Here is a 17,459-nt window from a genome sequence, read left to right as displayed (position 1 = left end):
ATCATGATATTATTATTAAAAGCTCTGCAGTAAAGAGAAGAAAAATAAAACCCCCAACACACGCGAGTGCAAGATGCTGATGATAAAATTCAAGAACTTCCCATCCCAGTTACAGAGATCAACGAAAGCATCGTTGGAAAAAATGCTGTGTGTGTAGGTGAACGTCAGCACATTAGAAAGACACCACAGATATCACACTGACACGGTATTCAGCAGCACAGCACAAGCACAGCACAGCACAGCCCTGCAGATACCCAGGTCACACACGATTCTCCTGATCAGCTTACCATGCTGAAGGCATCGGGGTATCCCACAGCCCTCCTGCAGAAAACAAGGATTATTTCCCCTTATTTCGTGCGCATAATAGCACACGGTGCTGTGTCTCATAGCCAGAGCAAGTCGGTCAGTCAGTCAGTCGAGTGCGCAGAGCATCAAGGCAGAAGATCCAGATCTTTTTGCGGACATTAAAGCGATCTTCCCGCAGACTCGAACACTCAGCTCACTCCAAGACTCTCTCTCTCTCTCTCACTCACTCACTCTTTTCTCTCTCTCTCTCCAGCTAAATGAATGGGAGGCAGCAGCCAATGCCTGTCCGCCTCGGAATGACAAGCACACATGTAGTCTAATGCCGGGCTGTACCAAAACGAGAAGGGGATCCAGCTTATCATCTTACACACACACCACTTTTGGACACAAGATGTACCTCCAGCTGTCAGTGGCTGCTGGATTGGTGCCGGCTGCCTTTTCCCTCTCTTCCCCATGAACCGGACCGGTGGCGGCACTCCGGTGAATGGCCGCGGGGTTTGATGCCGTTTAAGGTCCCGGATGGTCCAGGGGGATTGTGTTATAGTCTCAGAATTATAGTTTCGAAAATCTGCGGTCTCAGACCAAGTGCAGAGCAGTCTCGGAAGATCATCAGTGAAATCAGTACCGTTGGATCGGTGACATTGTTGGTGCCACATAGTCAGCTTTAAGTTCATATTTCGAACATCGCTCCCAGGGTTTTTCTGTCTTAACCTTTTAACGAGATAATACTGATCTCATTGGTGTGTCATCCTTTTGTCACTACTCCATAAAAGCATCTTAGCACTCACTGTTTGAAGGGGAGAGAGAGTGAGTGTGTGTGTGTGAGTGTGTGTGTGTGTGGGGGGGGGAAGGTGGTGGTGGTTTTGTCAGTTATATAAACAGAGTCGAGTTTAGTTGGGCGATCTGTGAGGTGGACATTTTACTGCGACTGACCTCCTCTGCCCCTTAACACGTTATTAAGAGTTGAATTCAAAACTATGGAGCAGATTGCAAAGATCACACTGCCCCAGGTTTGCTGTCCATGCACTGAATTTTACCCTGCCTGCGAATGTGACAAGAGCTGAAGCCCAGCTTTTAAAATGATCTTTTCCTGACCTTTCCTGGAATAATAATAATTCAACGCCTTGGGACATCCTCCCAACGTGAAAGGCGCTATACAAATGTAATCTTTTTGTGGTTGTTGTTGTCATAACAATCCTGGTATTTGATATAGTGCCTTACCACGTCGTCGAAACGTCTCAAAGAATATACTGTGAAGTATAGTGTCTGTAGATTTTGTGGTGGAAAAGCCAATTGCACACAGCAGTGACCCACTCACAGTTGTGGATTTAGTGACCAAATTATTATTACTTATTATGTTTTGCAATACAGGACCAGAATGCATTCAGGGCCAGAAGAAAACACCGTAGTTAACAATAACAACTTGGATTTATATAGCACCCTCCATGCCGGACTGTGTCTCCCCAGTAGTCCATCGGACCCCAGTTAAAAAAAAAATTAATTTAAAAAAATTCCTACATTATGTTTTGGGTGTAACATAAGAGTTTTAAATTTGAAATTGTTAGTTTAGTAATTATTGAGGTGTGTTGGAGATGCCCCCCCTCACCCACCACCACACACATTGCTCTCGATGCTGACATGCGTGAAGCCAGGTTGCGTGTAGTGCTGTATAGTGGTTTTACACTGTTTCATGTTTAGCACAAATCCATCTCTCCTGCTCACCAGCAATCGAAGGTCACCACCAAAAACTGGAGTGCGGCTCAGATTCCTGGGTATCAGCATTGAGAATAGTGTTTGAAGAAGGGGCTGGCTGGCTGCTTCTGGCTCACTCTGTTCATTCCTGATTGATTCATTCTGAATTTCTAAACTTAAATAGCGTGTTAGACCCCAATCTCTCACATCGCTCAACTGATACCTTTATCAAATTGTCCCCACTAATTTCCTCCTAAATATGCTACAGCCATCTGTTTGCCTGCAACTTGCCCGAGAAGGCAATGCAGCAGCAGTACCCTTTTAGGCAATTGATATCTGAACCCTCCGTGAGATAAACTGCTTCAGTCGAGTTTGTAAAGAAGTTCTCTCTCAAACCATTCTGGCCATTTGCCAGCCTCACATCCCTGCAGACTGACTGATCAGGCTGCAAATGTCAGGAGCACAGAGCTCTTTTTTTTTAGCAACTGAGGCTGATGTGCCATTTCTTGTTATTTTTATTTAAAGTTATCACAGTCTGTGCCGATCATCAATCTGTATGGTTTAGAGGTGGAAAACTGTTCTTTTTCATTCATTCTGACAAAGGTCGAATGTGGCCCCGTCTCTGCATCGTCTGCTTAAAACACTGTCAGTATATAAAGCTCTTGGTTTCTTTCACCATGGAAATGAACCATGCGATACACCATCAGAGGGGAGAACTGCGGTCAAAAGTTTTCTCTTTGGGACCCTATGTTATGTTGCCCTGTGACCACGATTGAAGCCGAGTAAAGTCCTATGTGATCCATGTTATTATCCTTCCAGCTAATCGCAAACAGGCTTAAGGTTTTGGGGGCTGCCAGTGAATAATGGAGTGAAAAGTTAAACATTCTTTCAAATGTAAAACCACTGGAATGAATTGGTGAATAGGTTCAGTTAATGTGGGATTCGGATAAGAACCTTCAGTATGTGTAAGGGACAGTAGCAAAGGGGGAGGAACTCATTGATGAAAAGAACAGGGTTTGGGGCAGGGGCAAATCAGACTTTTTTTCAAAGCTCTCCTTTCAGAACTGCTTCCATAATTGAACTATTCAATCCAGAAATCCACTTTCAATCTGTTTGTGAGGCTCCATAATGAGGCTCCCTCTTTAATACCAATAGAGTTCGTTCTGGAGGTAGTTTGCATAATTTGTTGAAAAATCTTAGTTTCAATGCAAATGCCACCTTTTTCCACACAGAAAGGGGGAGGTGGAAGAGATTGAGACCTTCAATCTGCGAGGAGAAAGGGAGAGGAATGAAATGCTTGCCAACTGTATAAACACAACTGTGCAGCTGGCCATTCACAGATAGCCTCCATAGCACTCCTTTCTGTACACATTCCAATGTAGTTTATTTCTTGCCTTTTATTAGAAATGAGTATTAATCCTCAGGGGGACAAAAGTAATTTTATTCAGTAAAACATTTCAGGAAATACTTACTAAGCTCTGGAGAAATGAAAGAGGAATGAATATTGTTACTGCACTGTCATTTAATATCTTGGCTAATTCCAGACTGACAACAGGCTCATAGGAACGATGTTAGATGGCTTTTGGTAATCCTATTTTCCATCAAAGAAAAAGTTTTCAGCTTACTCAGGGAATTGAAACACTGTTAATCTGTTACTGCATTTATGCCCCCTTTCAATATTGCTGGGTGAGAATTGGGTTAAATCGCAAAGGGATTTGCCCCCATCACTTGTGCAAATACAAGTCAACAACTGCAGATGAATCCCATTCAACAACAACAACTTGCATTTATACAGCGTCCTTCACATGGGGTAGGGTCCCAGAGCACTTAGTAGTGTCTCAATGGTGGAGAGCTTGCGTCACTGGTATAGAGTGGACACTGAAACCAGGGCTCATGTTTGACTCATGTGGAATGTAAGCACCAGCATGGACAAGTTGGCCGAATAGTCTGTTTGTGTCCTGTCTAAGTGGGGCTGGTCAGCCATGAGATTTAGTTTCTGCTTAGAACAGTAAGCGAGAGTCACTGTTCCTCTGTGAAGCACGTCACCAGTCCCATTACTTAAATCAGAAGGAGGTCATGAGGTGAGCTCTGCACAGGAACTGCAAATCTACCAGGGTATCATTTATCCATTATTCTCTGAAGGAAAAACGTTGTACCAAAACAGCTGCCAAAGGAAAGTACGGAGTGGCTCAGCCCATAGGAATAAGAAAGAACTGATCAAAGCAAAACCTAATAATTAAACAAAGAATAGAAAAGGACTGAAAATAGTGAAATAAAAATTATTGAAGAGACTGAATGATATAAGGCATTATATCAAATGCAAGGATTAGTATTATATTTTGTCCTTCTTATCATGTGTTAAATGCAAGTCCAGTTTCTGGAATTTGCAGAGAAATTCTCAGCAGAGTTACTTGCAAATCCTAAGTCAGTGAAGCTGGAAAAAAAAAGGCTGATGTCTGTGGAATTACATCATATTGTAAGGGAAAAAATGAGTCAAATACCTTAAGGAGAGGAGGCGAGGACAGGTGAAAAATAATTCTAAAATTTTAGGCCTCATTCTGTCCTGCATTAAACAACAGTGGAGCCTGATATTTGTGGGGTGCTCAGGTCCCTGATGATTGGCAATCTATAGATTTTGTTTTACGTATTGTAGAAATTAAGAAAATAAGTTGTATTATTGTGCCTTCTCATGTCAAAACGTCTTAAAGCATTTCACAAATAACTCGATTGCCAATGACTCATTTTGTAGATTATTTATACTTTAAAGAAACAGCCATGAGGTGAATGAACTATTCATTTGGAGGATTGTTTGCCTGGACACTGAAGCAAACAATCTCCTTTAAATAGTGTCATAGGATCTTTAACATCCAACTGAACAGGTAGGAGGGACTTCAGTTGAACATCTCATCTGAAAGACTTTGTACATGGTGATCCATTGTTGTGCTGTTTCCATGATGATGGTGTCTATACCAAAGCTGATGTATTTATTAAAGCTTTACCATTATGGTAGTAACATGGCATCTTCCAATTGTATAAATTTGTATTGTATTGTGGGGAAATATCTTTAATAAAATATTAATATTCCTGCTTTTTCCTTCTCCAAGGCAATAAAGAGGAAAATCCTTCACCACTATGCATTCTGTTAGGAGAGTAAGAATCCTCCAGAGTTCAATCTGTGATGGATTCACTCTAGATTTAAACATGTGTCAGTAACTTAAGGTTAAAAGTACCAATAGGTACATATAACAGGTTGTGTTTAGTTCTGGTCATTTCGGAATCCACTGTTGGTATATTTTAGATTTAACCTGATTTCTTTCCCAATGTCGTTAGACAAACACAGCACAGCTCTCCAACCCTAATTGAGACAACTAAGAACAACAACTTGCATTTATGTAGCGCCCTTCACCCAGGATAACATCTTGGAGCACTGTAAAGGAATGGATGCTGAAGGAAGGGAGGTGACCATAGGTGCAGTAGAAAGTTCACCCACAAATATACAGTCAATTCACTTTTCCAGCATATTCTGTGAAGCGCTTTGAGACGTCTAGAAGATGTGAAAAGCACTATAACAAATGCAAGGATTATTATTATTATTATGAAAGGGCAAGTCATAAGTGGGATTTAAAGATAAAGAGACAGAAAGACCTTGTATAATAGATTGCTCTACTGAGAAATCTGAACCTAAACATTCCACATGGTGTTCGGATCTGATGCCTGAATTCAATTCCCCACGTGTTCAGGTTTCAGGCAAATATCTGTCATGGGAAATCTGCTCTGTAGAAAGTGCTGTGCCTGTCACTCACACAGAGTGGCAGGAGACAGCAGTCGCGGAGAAGCTGTCAAGTAGGAATTACCACAGATCTGGGTCCCAGACTCCTAAACATACTGCCATAATCCAGGCTCAGCATTTGAATCCATCAGGGTGGATTGAATGGAGCCTCCTTGTTTATTATCCTGCTGCCCACCTCCATTGATGTATCTTGATTTGTAAAAATACACTGCACATGTGAATATTTACAAGCTATTCAAGTCTTCAAAGAAGACAGTGAGAAGAGACAGCAGGGGTGTAGTCAGGGTACAGCGGTTGAGATGGAAGGATAAGCATCAGTGAGTGAAGAATGCAGGAAGTAGGTATGGAAGAATCTGACTGTGAGTGTGCCAACAGTTTAAAGTGGCATGGCACTGCATTTAGATCAATGTCAAGTCTGTTTCCCGAGATGCTTCTGATCTGCCTTGGCCCTACTACAGGGGCCTCCATAATTGCGTTTTCACTGTGGATGCCTCAGACTCAATACAATGCATTTTCCAGGAGGCCTGCAAACGCCACCGGACTACGAAAAAGTAATTTAAGGTAAAACTAGGGCAAAACTTTAATCATTCCCGATCTACCCACTCCCAGAGTTATCATTCTGCCTGCTTCTGGCAAGACATTTCAGGATGAATTCAATTGCTGCCTCACAAAAATCTGCATTATTAATCTGTCTCACTGCGAGAGTTTTAGAATTTTGATTTTAGCAGTTGGATTTGGCACAGGCCTAATGGAAGGCCATATACACATCTGTGTTACTGACCCAGATCTGCCTCAGCTTCCAACATTGTAGTCTCCACAGAGATGTCTATATATATATATAAACCCTTCAACAAGAGCATACTAAAATGATCTGTACTCGAATTGGTAACGGTTCATACAATTTTGTTACATCACAATTACACACCTTTTCAACCTCTCTAATCAATTAAACAATGCCATCTTTAAGCAACCATACGAAGTACACTATCGCAGATAAGGATATAGGCAAGCGAACAAGTGGATTACCTTTCAAGGTTGAGCTCTTTCTAATTGACTGTGTGGGCAAATTCTCGTGAGCTTCAGATGGATTCAGGACATTTATGCATTAACTACACCTCTGCATAGTGTAGCAAGATACGATTGATTTCACTGAGCAAAACAGTCAGAGCTCAAACTGGGTAGGAAAGGCTAGGATGGCACAATGTTTTTTTTAAAAAAAATTGGAGTTCATCCAAATCATCTAGTTTCAAAATTATTCTACTGGAGTGGGAGACGGTCCAAATACATAAGCTATTATTTTTTCTTCTCCACTTTGATAGCCTATTAGGCCTTTTCAGAACAGAAGTGATAGTACAATTATAATAATCCTTGCATTTGATATAATGCTTGTCACGTCTTCTAGACGTCCCAAAGCGCTTCACAGAATATACTGTAAAGTGAATTGACTGTATATTTGTGGGCGAACACGGCAGCCAATTGCGCACAGCAATGTCCCACAAACAGTCATAGATTGAAAATGACCAATTTATTATTGTTTTTTGTTTTGGAGGGATTATTATTAGGCTTGTGGAGTAAGGAAACTTGCCCAAGGTTTCGCCCTGCCTGGAATTGAACTCAGGTCTCTCACTTGCAAAGCGAGTGCTTTAACCAATGAGCTACAGGACTCGAAAGCACATCTCAAAAGCAAAGCATCATGAATAAACATACCGGAGTGAAAATCAAGACCAGTGATGTGCTAATTAAAACACTGTTGCAAAAAGTGACCAGTTGATGTATTACATTATCGACTCATCTGCGATTGCGACTCCTTTTCCTTCTCCCCACAGTCCCCCCGCCCAAATTCATCACAATCATTAGGCCCAAAGCTATGCTTTAGACTGCCAGCCTGTAGAATGCTGCCCATTTACTGCACCAATACAAGCCAGAGTTAAATCAATTTTGCACTGACCAGCAATCCCATTCCATGGTCTATAAATTAACAAGGTTGATTTGGGGCTCAATCATTACAATAGAATCTAGGGTGGGGAAGAGGTCACACCAGTGGACTAGTTAATTGACACCGACTGGTCTATTTTTCAATTGATGTTTTAAATGTCCCATCACAGCTTATTTATGACATAATTCATGAGCAATATAATTGCATATGATCTATATGATACTGCTGAAGACTTCATAATCTAGCAACAGCAATAACTTGCATTTATATAACACTCTTCACATAGGGTGACTTCTTGGAGCACTTTATAAGGAGAGAGTTCGACGTTGAACAAAGTAGAGGACCCTGGATTTGTTATAATAATGGCAGTAAAAATAAGGGGTTACTGAACTGCATAGGCCTCATTAATTGAAGCCAGAACAAATTAGAGGAGGGGGATATTCCGTTATAATGATAATAATAATCCTTGCATTTTATATAGCACCTTATATGTTTTGAGATGTCACTAAATGCTTTGTAGGTAAAATGGTGAAATAGTGTGTATTTTGTGGATGAAATTGTAAAAGGGTTGCCTTCTGTTTACAAGATAAGTAAGGTATAATGGTGAGGTATTTTATATTTAGCCCGGGCGAAACGTTGGGCAAGTTTCCTTACTCCACATGCCTCTGTTTACTTAGCTGTAAGTAGGAACCGAGACGTTAGTCAATTGGCGACTCGCTTTTCCAGGGGTAATAATCCCTTCAAAAAAAAATAATAAATTGGTCACTCAATCCATGACAGTTTGTGGGACACTGCTATGCACAATTGGCTGTTGCGTTTCACCCACAAAATACACAGTCAATTCACTTTACGGTGTATTCTGTGAAAGTCTTTGAGAAGACGTGACAAAGCACTATATCAAATGCAAGGATTATTATTATTATCTTCTTACTGATGTGAGGACAGATGTTATTGCTACTCATCCCAATCCAGTTGTTGGGATAGTATCTCATTAGTTCCCTTGAACTTTCCTTTCCCAATCAGCTCTGGTATTGATTTGCAATGCTGTAGAGGACAGGTTGGGACACATTGGGAAAATAGCACTTGTTGGGCAAATTTTAAGTGCTGTCCTCAGTCGATAAAGAAAATTTGAAATTTACAATCAAGGTCAAGACCTTCTTGCACAAAACAACTATGTATTTTGTAAGAAATAATATTGTTTGATTCATTATAACCAATAACCACGTGCTTTTTTTCCTTCCCCAATTTTTATTCACTGAGGATTTGAAGTGACAGTTCTACAATAAAGTCAGTGTGTGTTGTTTTTCAGCCCTGCAGTGCAGACCTGCTTCTGCCTTTGGTGATCTGCTGTCCAAAAACTTAGTGTTAAATATTCACTGAATAAACAACAACAACTTGGATTTATATAGCGCCCTCCACGCTGGATCCATTGCTGTTTGGCTCTAGAACTCCCTTCCTCACTCCCTTCGCCTCGTCCCCTCTCTTCCTATTTTCAGGTCTCAGCTGAAAACCTTTCTTTTCGACCGCGCCTTTGGTCACCTTCTTCCGCCTCCCCCTGGTTCGGCCCCGGGATCCGTCACTGTGAAGCGCTCTGAGACGCCGTCTGGCGTGGAGTGCGCTATATAAATCCAAGTTGTTGCTGTTTAATCAATGAATATTTAACACTAAGTTTTTGTACAGCAGATCACCAAGGGAAGAAGCAGGTCTGCACTGCAGGGCTGAAAAACAACACACGCTGAATTTATTGTAGAACTGTCACTTCAGATCCTCAGTGATTTCTGTCTCAAGACTTTCCAGTGACTTGCCTTGCAACTCTGTCAGTCTGCCCTACCCCTAGGCTGACCCCACTGTGTTCTATATAAACCGAGTTTCACAAGTACAATATAAGCATATTAGCAGCCTATTTAAAGCCACGTGAACTAACCTTTGATAAAGTAATGAATTTAATGAGGTGCAAGGGAAATACCCACACATACACTATTTGTTTGTTTGTGGGCAAAATCCTTATGGTATTTTATCTGTTACAAATGAAGTCAGGCTATAATTAACTGAAACATTCTGCAAAGCGAAGCTATACAATTACAGTGCAATATCAAAGTTCTAGTCATTTTATTGTAACACCCACAATTTTAAACTATTAGAATGAGATATCACCAACTCAATAATATAACAATCCTTGGATTTGATATAGCGCATTCATGTCAGGAGGACTTTTCAAAGTGCTTCACAAGATATACTGTAAAGTGTAGCGACTATGTAATTTGTAAACTAATGAGGCAGCTAATTTGTATATTGCAGAGTCCTACAAATAGCCATAAAGTGAATAATCAATTTTATTTGGAGGATTGTTGGCCAGGACACAAGGAAAAACACCGGTCTCTTTTCAAATAGTACCATGAGAACTTTAACATCTACCTGAATAGACAGACGGAACCTTGGTTTAACATTTTATCCAAAAGAGAGCAATTCTGCGACAGTCCCAATACTGTATTAGAGTGTCAGCCTAGACTATTTGCTGTTTTCACAGTAATGTATATTACAGTACTTTAATGCTTGCTATAGTGTTCCTTTTTTAAATTTCGACAGCTACGGTTTTTAAACGCTTTTTGTTTTGCAGAAATAAATACTTTTAAAATTACTTTATCAATTTTGCATTATGTATACTGACATTTCAGTTATGGATACTATTTTAGTCCCAAAGGGTCCAGATAGAGAAGATTGTAAATAACTGGTGTTTAACATCAGCTGCTGATATTTCAGCTATGGCATAATTTGCTCCATTTTTTAAAAAATAGATCTTTCCTAAAGGTCTATATGTAAAGCAGCAGACTGCTTAACTGCACACACTTTCATATAGTCTTCATACTACTAATCTCATGTCCTCAGCTGGTACAATTGGGGAGTATGAATGTGTAATAGGAATCTACAGATACATTGTGAAAATTAAGGCTGTATTTCAGATTTGGCCAAATTCTGGATTACTCTGAAAACGGATTAAATTTTGACCCACATAGAATTTCTACCTCTATGTCTTATAAAGCACTTTATGCCATTGTAACTGATTGACAAAGTCAATTAAGAAGACTTCTACATGGATCAGCTTTATGAAATTGAATACGTGGAATTTCTCACATCTGGTTTTCCGGGTTCCATTCCATGGAAAATACGAAAAGTCATTATTGCTGAAAAAATAAATCACTATAATACAATTCTACCAGTCATGGATCCATGAGCTTAGTTTGGGCAAAAATGCCTTCATATTCCCAGGGTGGATAGAACAGAAATGTTCTTTGGTGGTGAGAAATCTGCTACAAGGGGGAAAATATCTAACTTTCCTTTCACTGATGAAAATAAAGTATTAGATTACAGTGCCCGTCATGTGGACTCCATGTGGTACATGAGCCATTTTTTTCAGTTGCTACAAAGAGAGAGAGTAGCTTCCAGCAAATAACTGTTACTGTTCCACCGCATTTCTCTTAATATACTTTAAATTTTTTAAAATTACAATGTATTTCCCTTTCTGAGGGTTCTATATGTTAATGATCATCTGTAAACATTGTTTTGTTAAAAAGATAAAGTTTGAGCTTTGCTTTTCTGGCTTATATTGTCTAAAGAGCTGGATTGTGATATTGCGTTGTTCTCTCTCCATGGTATTCGTTTGTGGTATTAGGGTGTGGAGGGCAATGAATTGCAATTAACTTGAATGATTTATGACTTCTGCTTGCTTTAAAAAAACCTATGTGCAAGATGTGGAATGACAACACTTTCTCATGTTTGACTAATAATTAAGCAAAGCTCTTGAAAAGAAATGAAGAAAGACAACCAAACTGCTTTATAAAGATAAAGGTGTCAGCCTGGCTCAGTTGGCAGCACTCTTGCCTCTGAGTCAGAAGGTAGGCCCGGATCAGGACTTTGAACCTCAAAGTCCAAGCTGATACAACAATGCAGTGTTGGGGAAGGACGGCATTGTTGGAGGTGCTGTCCTTCAGATGAGACATCATACAGAGATTCCATCGGCCTGTTCAGGTGCAAATTAAATATCCCATGGCATTATTCAAAAGGGGAAAGGAATTCTTCCCAATGTCCTGGCCAACAATCAATCCCCCAGATAAAATTGGTCATTCTCTTCATGGCCATTTGTGGGACCAAACTGGGTGCCAATTGGCGGCTTTGTTTGCCTACAAATATACAGTTACTACACTTCCCTGTTCCTGTGAAGCACTTAAAGATGTTTCAACTATGTGATGAGGTTCTATATTAAATGCAAACTTTATTATTATCAAAACTGTTATTCATTAACTCCTGTGATACTGAGACATGCTTGCCTGAGAACAATCCTCATCACCAGCATACCAAAGATTTTATTTGCAGCCAATTGTTTTGGCATAGAAATGCCTTTTGATTAATACTTTATAAGAAAATCTAAATTTTAGAACTTATCATTTTACTGAATTTGTGTCAGCAATTTGGAAATCGAAAACATGAGGTTGCCAAATTCTTTTGGCTCCATGTTAATTCAATCCTGTAGGAATTTAAATCATTAAAAAATGGGAGAAGCTGGTAATTGCAAACTGCTTTGGCAATATATCTTAATAAGTGCTCATTCCAAATGTTGATGGAGTTTAACCCCAAGTGGGAGCAGGAAGCCTTTGGTGCTTAACCCTTTACTGACCAGCACTGCACCTTGAAGCCAAGGCTAACGATAGATAAAGTCGTAAAATGCTTAATTTTCTTGAAAATATGAAAGAGGATGCAGGCATCTGTTTTATACTAAAATATTCATGAACAGCTTCATGGATCTTCTGTAAACATGCATTTGTTTCCTTAACTGCAGCGTTTGGATGATAGTGGGGTGGGGTTTGGTTGAGGTGGAAAGCTTAGTTTGTAGAATGCAATGATTGCTTAATATGAAAAATAAGTTCTTCAAAAATGAAAACGAATGCCAGTTACTAACGGAAAGCAATAGTAAACAATGGATCACCTCTCCACTGAATGAAATGCAGATCATTGTGGGGAACTGTGCCTTTTTTTTAAGATTCTCCCAAAACAAGACAGCCTGTGCGACAGCGAGTCAGAGGCTATATTTTACAATAAAAATCGAATAAAATTGAAATAAGATTCCACTGATTTCATCTGTTCAGCAGCGTCAAAAACATTTTTATGTTTATTTTCTCTCACTGATATTACTCCACAACAGTCTCAGGCAGCTCCAGACATGAGTAAGTCTCAATGGAGCAGGATGCTCCCCAGGGAAGGCTTCCGTGAATTTACTGGCGGTTTTGCCAGCAGTAAATTTATTAGCAGCATTGGGACACCAACAGATGGAGAATCACCCTAGGCTTCTCTCTTTCTCTCTCTCTCCCTCTCGTGCTTTTAATGCCCTATTTATATTGCATGGATAGAGTTTCAATGCTGTTTTTGCATCCAATCATCACTGAAATTATGTCAATAAATCAGGTTTATGCTGCAGCCAATTCAGAGAAACTTTTAAACTTGTTTTTTGAAAAGAATTGATAAAAGTTTTACTCCATTGAGAAGACGTTAAGCATTTTAAAATATTTTTTATTAAAGTACACTTAGTACACTTTAATACATGTTAGCTCTTTACTAACATCAAGAAGCTAACTGGTGTTTGCCGCAGGTTAGCAGAGATCTGGGACGACAAATTTCTCCAGCAATATCAATCTAGTATATCCACTGGGAGAAGAAATCATTGAGCAGGTCTGTGGCATCCTACCTTCTGAGCACAGTAATGCTATGTGGGGAGGAAGAGCTAAATATGTTTTAGTGCTATCTGAATATGTAATACAACAACAACTTACATTTATATTGCACCTTTCTCACAATATCATGTCTCGGAATGCTCCACAGTAGCAGGCCTGATGCAAAATAGGGTGACCCCATTGTAAGGTAGCTTGCTAGAGCATAAGCTCTTCTATAACATGGGTCTCTTGTGATTCCACAGTTTGTGGAGTTAAGGTATACTCTGGCTTTGGGACGGACTGGTTAATTTCCTGCGTATAAAGTTGACCAGACCACTCTGACAGTCAGAAGTGACGTCAGTGACAAACTGACAAACTGAAATCGCCCCGCTGGTGGTGATTTTTTTCACAGACTAGTCATAAAAGATATCCAAATTTATGCACACGAACACCGCATTATAATGAGGGTGGTTGCCATGTATTTTGGGATACATGGTCCCAGCTGCTTTGAGTGGTTCAACACTGTTTGCCTTGAATTGACATAATTACAGCTTTGGCAGAGATGTTTACCGATGAAATAAATCTCTGACATGCATATCTGCTACTAAAAGGTGGGGATGCATCAGAACAATATTTGACTATTAATACCGCAAGGAGCTGGCTGTTCTATTCAACATTGACACAGCCTATGATATTTTGAAGTGAACTGGACAGACTTTAAAAGGAGTATCAGTAACATGATAAACCCTGGATTATGTAAGCCAAACAAAATGTTTAGAAGTATAACATTGATAAGATACAACAACTTGCATTTATACAGCACCCTTCACGTGGGGCAGAATCTTGGAGCGCTTAATATCCTCACACATGTCCAAATTTGGAGAAGTGTGATTTTTTTGTTAAGGACAGACATATATGATGTGCTTCTGAAACAAATCAACATCGACCAAATAAAACACAAGAGAAAACTGGATACAAATATACACCACTAAATCTAAACATGCAATTTACCCATTAGAAACACAATTCAATTGCGGACACAATGCACTGGAACTAGTTCTGAGGACCTGCTGTTGGCTCAAAGAGATGGCTTGGGTACAGACAGGTATGTGGACAAAATGAGTAAAGCCTTTCTTTTAAGAATTCAATTTGTAAATTGAAAGCTCGCTGAAATGAGCTGATCTGAAGAGATTGATTTTTCTTTACAAGGAGAGATATAGAGATTTTTTTCAGAAAAGAAGATTTGATAGGACTGCATCAACCGGGGCTGGTTAATGGACAACAGCACTCTGTAACATAAGTGGGAAAGCTGTGATTTCCAGTGATCAAGGCCACTATTGTCATCCCATAAGTGAATGACTTTTGGTTATATAACATGTACAATTCAGGCCATGTATTAGCTTCCCCCTTCCCCCAATTTGAAACTGAAATCACAAAATTACTAATGAGGGCAAAAAAAGCTAATCTATTAACCGACTTACATTGGGTTTTCCACTGGTTTCATTTTGTATTTTTTGTATTTGCCAGGTGTCTGACACGTGGAAACCCATCAGCATGTTTAAGATTACTCAAACACGACTGAGGGTTCCACATATGTACACAAATTTCTCTGAATGGGCACTCTCCCTGGAGGGACACATGCTCCATGGAGAGTGTGTCCTCTGCTTAACTTATTATAATAATAATCCTTGTATTTGATACAGTTGCTTCATCACATCTTCGAGATGCTTGAAAGTGCTTCACAGAATATACTGTGAAGTGAATTGATTGTATATTTGTGGGTGAATTGTGGCAGCCAATTGCGCACAGCAGTATCCCACAAACAATCATGGATTGATTGACCAAGTTATTATTATTTTTTTAAAAAATTGTGGAGAGTATTCAGCTCGGGCTGTCAAAAGCCAAGGTTTGGGGAGCCCAGAGTGTGTGTAGGGATCCTGCCCGAGTTAAACCAGCTAAAATCACATGCTTGCACTGACAAGCATTCTCCTGCTTGTCAAACGAGGACCACTCTATCCATTAGGGCTTTGTCTTGTAGGGTTAACATGAGCCAAGAGGGAAGAATCCCTGCCACCAGTGTATGAACATCCAAATCCTGCAGGTAATCCAAGTTGGCTGGTTTGCACTGTGTTCCAATGCAATCAGAGATTCAATGAAAATCTGCACAATATTTGAATACAACCAACTATTCTTTAATTTACACAATATGCCTTTAGCAATCTGTTTACCCAGGAAGATTTATGCTGTGTTTCTTCATAGAAGGACAGTAGAGGGCAGACTGAGGAAAGTGAACGTAAAATAAGATCATTTCTGGCAGCCTGTTCATCACATTCTACTGAGATTATACTTTCACTTTTTAGATTTTTCATTTAGGGTGTGAAATGTGGTATGTGATGTGTTACTTATCACATGTCACATTGTATCTTGAAAGAGGTACTCAGTAAATTTATCATGTAATTTATTATGTGCATTCTCCTTGGAGAGACACATGCTGCTTAACTAATTCTGGAAAGCCACAATATTTTACTATGTCCTACTGACATTGTTTTTCCCCAAAAAAATCTTAAAATGTTTTCACCGTGTCAACACAAGAGTAGATTTCTCCAAAGCTCTCATTGCTGGCCTCTGCAGTGACATCCTGAATATGCTCATACCCAAGTCCAATTTCATATCCTCTGCCTTTATATAATGTCCTTTGTGTAGAATAATGTTTCAGAAAGCTGTGCAGTGGTAGGGATGGATGCTAAGTGGGGGTAGGAGAGAGGGAGGAAGAGATGACCATTGGCGAATCAGACAGGTAGAATTTAAGGCAGGACTTGGAGATGGAGAGCAGTTGACGGAGTTCCAGAGAATAGGGGTATAGAATTGAAACGTTCAGTCACCAATGATGGTATGGGTAGGGCAAGGGACACGCAGCAAACCTGAGTTAACTGAGGAGAGAGGGCGAGCAGAGAAGGGGGATAAGAATACATCAGAGAAATAGGGATTTTAAGGGGGACCATGCTCATGTAAATCACATCATAAATCATGTATCATGCATCCTCTAATCATCAACACTGCAATTGTAGCAGAAATGTGCAAACGCCTCTTGTGACTCTTTTCCTACCTCAAGCAAAATGATGGCTTGCTCAGAAGACAGTGCTTTAAATATTTTAAAGTGCTTTTAAATATTCTTATTTATGCATAAAAGGCAATCAATGAAAAAAAGGGCCAATCAATACATATAATAGGGCAACAGTGACTAGCAATTAAACAAAGCATTTCAAAAGCAATGCTCATATTACCACAATTTCGGACATCTCTGGTTTCTAAGAGCAGTTGTTTAAGCAGTAAATAACCTGCATCACTATGAATAGCTACAATTTGATGAAAAGCATTAGAGGAGACAATTTAAGAAGGAATAATTATTTATATTCAAGTAGTTGGAAGCATTTCCCTTAATATACCACCACTACTTTTGATTTATGGCTGCATTTTCAAAGAGACAACATGAAAGCATCTTAACAACACAGTCTTGTTAGAACAATTTCTTCCCCTTCCCCACTTCATCTATTTTGTCCACTTGCCAGTGTGTCATAAAAAGGAGTATGGAGAAAATACGGAGCATTAGGATAAAACAATCTGCTGAGATCTAATATAATAATCCATGCATTTGATATCGCGCCTTATCACGTCTTTGAGACGTCTCAAAGGGATTCACAGAATATACTGTAAAATGAATTAACTGTATATTTTGTAAGTGAAACATGGCAGACAATTGCACACAGCAGTGTCCCACAAACAATCGTGGATTGTGTGACCAATTTTTTTTAAAAGGATTATTATCACCGTAAAAGCGATCCATCAATCAATAAACAACCAGGTTCCTACCTAATGCTAGGTGAACAGAGGCATGTGGAGTAAGGAAACTTGGCCAACGTTTCTCCCTGCTGGGAATTGAACCCAGGTATCTCACTTGCGAGGCGAGTGCTCTAACCATTGAGCTGCAGGACTATAGAAATAAACTAGTGAAATGGGCTTGATGGGCTGAGTG

General features: G+C 39.7%; 1 protein-coding gene across 1 annotated transcript in view; it reads right to left on the bottom strand.

Moving 5' to 3' along the window:
• Positions 1-577, bottom strand: part of LOC103184642 (teneurin-4) — a 359,161-nt gene extending 358,584 nt beyond the window's left edge. Inside the window, 1 exon segment of the mRNA XM_042334411.1 lies at positions 288-577. The gene's annotated coding sequence lies outside the window, so the exon portion shown is untranslated.
• Between the last annotated feature and the right edge of the window lie 16,882 nt (positions 578-17,459).

The sequence above is a fragment of the Callorhinchus milii genome, unplaced genomic scaffold (genome assembly GCF_018977255.1).
Source record: "Callorhinchus milii isolate IMCB2004 unplaced genomic scaffold, IMCB_Cmil_1.0 Scaffold4, whole genome shotgun sequence".
Lineage (NCBI taxonomy): Eukaryota > Metazoa > Chordata > Chondrichthyes > Chimaeriformes > Callorhinchidae > Callorhinchus > Callorhinchus milii.
Note: the sequence above shows the minus strand (reverse complement) of the source record. Positions and strands in the feature narration are given on the sequence as shown.